Source organism: Adiantum capillus-veneris, chromosome 12 (genome assembly GCF_014529385.1).
Source record: "Adiantum capillus-veneris isolate H3 chromosome 12, ASM1452938v2, whole genome shotgun sequence".
Lineage (NCBI taxonomy): Eukaryota > Viridiplantae > Streptophyta > Polypodiopsida > Polypodiales > Pteridaceae > Adiantum > Adiantum capillus-veneris.
This window is the reverse complement of record NC_140942.1, coordinates 111,840,245-111,849,577: the sequence shown is the minus strand read 5'-3', so window position 1 is coordinate 111,849,577 and position 9,333 is coordinate 111,840,245.

The window sequence follows — 9,333 nt, the reverse complement described above, 5'->3', positions numbered from 1 at the left end:
TGGTCTCAACACCCTATGAATCTAAGGCCATAGGGTCATAGTTTGGCATGTGTTCTTGCATAGGACTTACTAAGTGTAACCACAAATTAGTACCCTATGTCCCTAAGGTCTTCAACACACTTAAGATCTCGATATTAACTTTTTTCTTAAATCATTTCAGGGCTTCTAAGAAAAAATGGTTTGCTATTAGATTATCACAAAATAGAGGAGCTCCCTTTCATATTACATCAAATATCACATTCAAACCAAGAGCAATGGTTTCATTATCTATCAATATCTTTCAAACAGGACAAAAGAACGCTTATCTTGGATTTAGAGGGTGTGCTTCTTGCAACATTTGAGCTTCAATCAAGGCCAACTTGGACCAAGTACATGTGCATTGTAGAAGATAATAATGAGGTGTATGCGGTGCGTCCAGATGCAGAGTATTTCTTAAGATTTCGCTTTGAGTTCTTTGAGGTTTGGATTTGGAGCTGCCATCGTTTACAAAAAGCTCAACACATAATCAAGACCTATTTTCCTACACAAAGTCACAAAGTCACAAATTCAAGATGATTCTGGATAACCGGTACTGCCAAAATTCAAATTTCATGATCGGTTACAAAAGAGCCTATCAAAAAAATCTTTCGACCATATGGAAGCTATTTGATTATTTAGATGGGGGCAACACTATAATATTTGATGATAGTCCATATCGAGTGATGTGGAATATGCAAGGAACTTATATGATTTTTCCAAAGTTTTGGAACCAACCTACTCAATTGCTTCAAAGTTTTTTAAAAGATGAAATTGTTCCATGGTTACGTGGATGGTTGTATGCTAAAGACAAGAGAGACTATACCTTAAGAAATTTTGTAATGTTCCATCCTGATCTTGAGACTCACTATGTAATGCAATGTTATATGTCTCAAAGGACTCAAAATCTCAAGAGGAGGCCATTTTAAGTGCACTAGTTAAGTATTCGGAATAGCATCTACCAAGTATTTGGCAATGTGTACTTTTCAAAATTTAAACTTGATGAAATGTTGTGGAATATCTTGAAACATCCTTGAAACATCTTTAAACTGTTTTTTTAATGAAGTGCATCCTATTGTGAGGAGACTTCTCTCATTCAAGTTCTTTGGTTTCATTGTTTGATGCTTCTATGGTATTGTTAACTTTTTCTTCTTATTAATTGTCTTTATTAAGTGATCCAAACAATCAAAATGTTCTTGACATTTGGTAGTGTTACAAAACAATGTTTTTTGAACACCCTCAATCTTGGAGATATCATACTCTTTCTAGTTAGTACTTTATTGTACATGCGATGAAGACCATCATTTTTATGAAACTGTCAAGTTGGTGGTAATCTTTATGTTTATACTTTATACTATTTTGACATAATCAATGTATACAATTCGTATTATTCACATCAAATGGTGTTTTTAAACACCTCCCTTTTTTGAGACACCATCTCTAAAACCTTTGAGTGAAGTTTTAAAGCATATACTTGATCTAAAAAATCTTCATCTTAACATTGATTCTTTGGCACAAACTTATATTAGGAGTTTTTATATTGTAGTTTTATGTTAAGAAATAATTTCAAAGTTAGAATTATGATAGTTTATCTAAGTAAGTGCCTCATCTAACTTTGTATAGTTAAATAAAATACCAAATGGAATTATAGGTGCAATAGATGACATCTTATGGTCTTAGGGACATAGGATACTCTATAGTATTGTTTAGATTTTTTAATTGTTTGTGAACATAGATCATAGAGGGTTTTTCTCACTACCATAGAGGATATCCTATGGCTTTGGGGCCATATGGTCTCCATATTGAGCGTAAAGGATTTCTTACTAGCATAGAGGGTACCTTGTTGCCCTAGGTCCATAGGGTGCAAATACAGAGTATATAGGATTTCTTACTAGCACAGAGGGCACCCTATGGTCTAAGGCCATATGGTGACAACATATAGAATAAAGGGTTTTTAACTAGCATATGAGGCACACCTTGTGCGCCTGGGGACATAGAGTGCCAACATAGAGCATAGAAGGGTTTCTTATTAGCATAAACAACATCTTGTGGCCTTAAGACAACCTATAGCCTTAGGTACATAGGGTGGCACATAAATAAAGTCCCATATGGCTTTGAAGGACTGGATCTCTTCATACGTTGGAACTAGCTCTAACAATCCTAACCCTATGGCCTTGAGGTCATAAAGAGACATATTAAAGTCATAGACATGTCTACAAAGAGCACCATATGGCCTTAAGGCCATAGGTGCAATAGATGGCATCTCATGGTCTTATAGCCATAGGATACTATATAGTATTGTTTTGACTTTTTAAGTGTGAAATATTAGTTTCAATGTTGTTTAAATTATCGTGTAGTTAAAACTTGATAGCATGCTACAAAACCATGACCAAGTATTTTGTTATACATGGATTAAGGTCACCAAATTATGACAAGAGTGTTTAATAGTATTTTCCTTTACATATTATCTTTTTTAATTGCTGTAATCAATCTATATGCTGCTTTAAAATCATATCAATTGGTTTTTTTGACACCTCATTTTTTGAGAAGCTACTTCTAGAAGCATTTGTTGAATTTTGAAAAGCACTGATGTCATACAAATCCTCTTTCCAAAAACTATATTGGAGATTTATTCTTAAATTTTATAGTAGAGAAATTAAAATAGACTCATACAATCATGATAATTTATCTAAATTAAAGGCAACTAGAGCTTAGAAATCATTAAATAACACAATCCTAGCATACACATTTAGAATTTGGGAAACGGGATTTTCCCAAATTATCTAAAATGGTGTTTTTATTCATATATGCTATCTCCTCTTGTGTCTTTGAACACATATCCTTGGTTAGTTTAAAGTGACCAGCCAAAGGTATAGACACCGTTTTTGCATTTTGCATTCCAAACCTTTCTAGTACCTTCTTAATGCAATCCTCTTGAGATAGTTTTATTGTCTTCTTTGTCCTTTCCCTTGATATCTTCATTCCAAGGATCCTCTTTGTAGCACCTAAATCTATCTTTCATTGAGAAATATTTAGACAACTCTTCTTTTAGGTCTTTGATGCCCTACATGTTAGCACTCGCAATTAGCATGTCATCAACATACAACATTAGGATGATGCACTTCCCATCTCCCAAATTCTTTGTGTAGACGCAATGATCTGAGCTGCACACTCTGAATCCATGATCAAGCATCCATCGATCAAACTTCAAGTACCATTGTCTTGATGCTTGCTTTAAACCATACAAGCTCTTCTTTAATTTGCAGACCATTTTCTCCTTACCTTTTACGTCATACCCCTTTGGTTGAAGCATGTAAATTTCCTCCTCTAAGTCACCGTGAGGGAATGTTGTATTTACATCGATTTGCTCAAGATTTAGATCATGAGCAGCCACAAGGCTTAAGACAAGACTAATTGAGTTCATTTTTACAACATGAGAAAATATTTCATTGAAGTCAATACCTTTCTTTTGAGAAAACCCTTTTACCACAAGCCTAGACTTGTACCTTTTCTTCCCACCTTCTTCTTCCTTCAGCTTATACACCCAGTTGTTCTAAAGTGCCCACTTACCTTTAGGCAACTCAACCAACTCCCATGTTTGGTTGCGATGTAATGAGTCCATCTCCACTTGCATGCTCTTTATCCCTTCTTCTTTAGATTTGTGTTGCATAGCTTCCTCGTATGATTCCGGCTCTCCAGAATCTGGGATCAAGAGATGGTTGAAGAAAGGAATAAACCTTTCTAGAGGTCTACTTGCTCTTGTAGATATTTGGGTAATAGGTTGAGGTTCTTCATTTGGTTGACGTTGTTGTACGTTGTCATTGTTTGTACTCCTTGAGTCTTCACCATCCTCAAGCTCTATGTACTCATACATGTTTCTTTTGTTTGTTTTCTTTTCAAGTAGTCTTTGTACATATTTTGTTCGTTAAAGATTACATCCCTACTCCTAAAGCTTTTATCATCTTCAGGATTCCATAGGCGATACCCAAAGTCACCTTCTCCATAGCCAATGAAGAAACACTTTTTGGACTTTGCATCTAGGTTTGATCTTAGGATTCTATCTATGTGCATGAAACCCTCACACCCAAACACTTTGATAAATGAATAATTCACCGGTTTACCTGTCCATGCCTCCGTTAGAACTCCCCCATCCAATGCCGTTGATGGTGACCGATTGATCAAATACACAGATGTACTTACTGCTTCCGCCCAAAGCTCAAGAGGTAAGCCTGCATATAGCCACATGCTTCGCGCTTGCTCCATGATTGTCCTGTTCATCCTTTCCGAAATCCCATTGTGTTGAGGTGTCCTTGGGGTTTTCTTTTGCCTTTAAATGCCATTGCTAGCACAAAAGCTTTCAAAAGCTTGGATGCAATATTTGCCTCCATTGTCGGATCTGAGGCATTTAACCTTAGTAGCTGTTTCATTCTCCACAAAGGCTTTCCACCTTTGAAATATGGAAAACACGTCGGATTTATTCTTCATTACATAAACCCATGTTTTTCTAGTCGCATCGTCTATGAATGTTACATAGTACAATGAGCCACCAAGTGATGGTGTACTTGCAGGACCCCAAACATCAGAATGAACCAACTCAAGTTTTTTATTTTTTCTTTGATTTCTTGATTACCCTCTTTTGTTTACCATAAACATAATCTTCACAGAAGTCTAAGTTCACTTCTTATAAACCTAGTAGATGCTTATGTTACCATATACATGTGGTAGTGATGTGTGTAAACACACTAGGACCATCGGGGCATTTTTTTCCCTCTTTAGGAGGTTTTTTCCCCCATGCATTGTATATACGCCCATCACTCTAGGGCTATTTATCTTTCCATTGCACACTAAGTAATACACTCTCAGTTGTGCGCCTTGAGCTTCCTTCGTCTTCTCCAAGTTGTGTGTGTTTTCCTGCAACCCTAATTCCAACAATTGGTATTAGAGTAGGTTGCATCCTCCTGGGCTTAGTCACCAGTACATGCCTGCTCACTTTCTTCGATTTCAGTGAGCTTTGTCAAGTGTTCACAAGTCAATAAAAATTTCGGTCGTAGAGCTTACTCTGCTTAGATTTCTTATTCAGGCTCATTTCGGCCTCCATTTCCACTACAAGCAAGTCTTCACAGGCAATTTCGTCATTAAGTGCATATTTTTGTCAGTGTTTTTTTCTGCATAACAGGTCCTATACAGTCTATTGCAGGTTGTGCTATATAGCACGTGCTAGTCTCACTCAATTTCTCCTCATTTTGGGCAATTTTCACATCAAGTGGTGCAGACATTTTCCATGGCTGACAACAACGCAGATGTGTTCAAGATGTTTGTTGCTAAGGACAGGTTGATGGGGACAATTACCCTATGTGGGCTTACATGATGCAACATATTCTTGTGTCAAAGGGCATCTAGAATATTGTGCAAGGAATTGATGTACGTCCTAGTTCTGAGGATGTAGGCGATATTGAGGATGTTGCAAGTCTTGCTGCAAGGATTGTTGTTGTTAGAGTTGTTTTGCCTATGACAGAACAAGCTCGTTGGGATGTAAAGGATACGCAAGCTCATGCATTGATTGTGTTGTCTATAAAGCGCACCATACTCCTCACATTCGTTCAGCAAAATCTGCAAAATAGGCTTGGGATATTCTGGCTGGTCTTTATGCAAGCCGCTGGAGAGGGGGAATGAGGGAACGCACCTGGCACAAACATAAGGGCCTCTCTATAGCTCAGGGTATCCACAGCACCCCTATCCTCTCAGAAATCACCTTCATAAACACTCTTCTCACTAGCATACCACCACCTGCTCAATTTCCACTGCTCACACACTCCACAAATCCACCACACCATGTACACATACTGCCATGATCTGTCTCTACCATTACACACACACACACAGCCGCTCAATCTCACTCTCTCACACAAAAAACCGTCAGTCTGGGGGGGCACACACATCCACACTTCCGACAGCGAGGGGAAACATGAAAGCAAGAGAAAGAGAAGGGGGGAAGGGGAAACAAAATCCAAATGGGGCAATAGTGATTGGATTGCACTTCAAAAGGCATGTACACAAGCTTTCACTGCCATCACCATGGCCATTTTCAAGAAAAAAGTACAAAGGAATAGGTCTGTCAGTGGAGTCTACTTTGCAAGCTTCAAACGGCCCAAAAAAAAGGCCCTAATTTGATTAAAAAATGACCTTTATAGTGGGGGGCCTTCAATTTTGGAAATTGCCGTCTTATTGGCCTATCTGGCATTCACATTTGGTAACCTTGGGAGGAGGTAGCCGCTTTGCTTTCCTCTGCTCTCTCTTTCTCTTTTTTGCACTTGGAGGGAGGGGGGGGGGGGGGGCATTAGCGATGTCGCTATTGCCCCTATGCACTTTTTATTTTTTTATTTTTTATTTTTTTCCATCAATTTTTACCCCTTTGGACTACCCAACCTTGCACGGCTCCTTTGATTTTTCCTTGATCACCTTTATTTGGCCCTTCCCTTGACCTATCTTCCACCAGCCTCCTCTCTCTCTATTTCTCTCTCCTCCTTCTCCCTTTTAGTCTCGGCCTCCCTCCTCTCTCTCTATTTCTCTCTCCTCCTTCTCCCTTTTAGTCTCCGCCTCCCTCCTTGCCTTTGCCTTTGCTTGGCCGACCTTGAAACGAGCTAGCCTGCTGGCCCTTGAACTCTCTCTCTTCCTCTCTCCTTCACATGGGGCTGCCCTCCATCTCATGCCGGGGAGGCATTAGCGATGTCGCTAATGCCCTCCCATTTTACCTTCAAGAAAATGGCCTTCAAGGCCGCGAGAACGGGCTCTGCCATGTCATCAGTTGGCACCGGCTTCCTCCCCCAGCGTGCACCACTGGCGCATGGCGCCACCACCTACTTCCAAATGCCATTGGCGTTTCCGCCCTACATCACCAGGACCGCACGCACACAGTGCCACAACCGGCGTCGCCACCAAACACCATATCCGCTGGAGCTCCTTGCTTCTTGCTCCTCCTTTGATGCTTATGAAAGGTGTTGTTCTAGGCCATATACCCTTCGCACTCACTACTTAGCCTCCCATATGGGATCTTCCACCCGCCACGTGGTAGTAGTTGGGGCGCCCCCTCTTAGGGTAGTCTCCAAGGCTTTTTTTTATAAAAACCCTTCACACTCATTTAGAGTCTCCTCACTTCACAAGCTTGTCACATTTCACTCCGAGGTCAGTTTCCTGAGCCGCAAAACCCGTCGGATTCCCAGCGTGCCCCGAGAAAATCTTACCGCCTTCTAGCCCTTTTGAGCTCGCTATCCGAGGCCGCCAAAAAATCAAGAAAATTACCTGCATTGTCCCCCCTAGCACCTGCCGCCAATTTCGACTCGTCATATCTTATTGACCAAGCATCCAATTGATGAGCTGTTGATTTGTGCTAACACCACATGATGCATACTATCACCAAGAACCTTGCCGAGGCCAAAAAGATGCCAGATGGCATGATTCCCCATGCGGTCGACTTGGCCCATAACTGGCCCCTGTAAAAACTTATGATGGCCATAACTTACTAGTATCCAGAGCTCCGATTGGCAATCCAAGAAGACAGGCATGCTCCACAATTCAAGCTCTATGCATCTATCTGCTCACATCTACTTGGGCCACCTGTCTGCAACTGCCCTGCCCGACGGGGATCTGCTACACCTTCTATCTTTGAACTGCAATATCTTGAGCACCAAGGCTCCGTTTGACGAGTTGATTGGACTGGCTTCTAGAGCACATCAAACATTACATTGTAGAGCACTTACTCGGCACTTCAAACACCTTCATCTTCTACCCCATCTGGACCTATCGTTTAGCTCTCTTGGCCTAAAAAACCGCTTTAGACATACATTTCCACTACCCTTTGGTTGCCCAGGACCTTAGTAACTGCCCTAGCCTTCTGCACTGCACCTGCCTGCAGCCTTTTCTTTGCATAGACCATTTTCTAGCTCCGACCAACTTTTGCTGCACCACCGCAATGAGGCAAAAATTGCTTTGCTGCGTAAAGAGCTGGAATCGAAGATCATGCATGAGGAAGATGATATGGACACTTTCCTTGCTAGTGTCAAGGATATCAATGAGCAACTTATTTATGCAGGTGAAGTCATTTCAGATAGTTCCCTTTGCACACTGTTCTTGATGCCTTGGCAGATTCTTACCAGACTTTTGCTAGTACTTGGAGACTCATGACCCAAGGAAATCCTGAAGTTGTCAATTTTGTTGCATTGTGCACATTGATGTTGCAAGAGTCACTTTCCGGAAAGAACAGAACTAGGCAACGTGCAATTGAACAGGATTTTATTGCTTCTCAAAGAAAGGGTGGTAACAACAATGCAGCCACTTCTTATGGTTCTACTACTAGTGGCAAAACTTATGTTCCCAATGCTTTTGTTGGCAGCACTTCGTCTGATAATTCTGGTGATAAGGGCAAAAGAAGATGCGTTGCCATTATTGTAAAGCTAATGATCACTTGATCAAGCAGTGTCCTAAGTTGAAGGCCAAAGAGGCTAAGAAGAAAGAGGGTGGTTCCACTACAAATGCTGGTTTCACTACAAATGCAGCCATTGTCGAGTCTTCTGTGAAAGGAGACTGTGATGCTGATGTTGATGCAGAATGGGCTTTTAGTGCAGAGTGCACTTACAATCATGTTTTCCATGATGCATCCATGTCAGTTTCTGCACATTCACATGTGTGGTATTTTGGCAGTAGTGCTACAAAGCACATTACCTCACATCGTGAATTGTTCCTCATGGGAACTCAATCACTTGTGAAACAATGCCTCTTATGTTGTTCAGGGAGTTGGAAAGATTGTGCTACAAATGTCAGTTCTTTCACACTTGTTGATGCGCTTTATGTACCTGGGATCAAGAAGACTATTTTGTATGTATCTGCACTTGCTAGACTTGGAGTTGTAGTCAAATTTGTGGATGATAGATATACAATTCATGATCTCAATTTTGGTGATGAAATTGTTGCATCTGGCCTTTTGTGTCGTGGGCTGTATAAGTTCACTTTGTATGACAAGTGTGAATAGAATTTTGCAAATGTAGGTGCAAATTCAAGGACTATTTCAGATGCAAAACTGTGGCATGCATGTTTTTGGCATCTGAATTTTGCCAGTTTGCTGCTTGAGAGAGAGAGAGAGAGAGAGAGAGAGAGAGAGAGAGAGAGAGAGAGAGAGAGAGAGAGAGAGAGAGAGAGAGAGAGAGAGAGAGAGAGAGAGAGAGAGAACTATGATGTCCCTTACGAAAGCTCCCTCGCTACACCCTACCATGTGTGTGATTATTCACTAGTCTTCACCTTGCTCATTATGTCTGGCACACAACT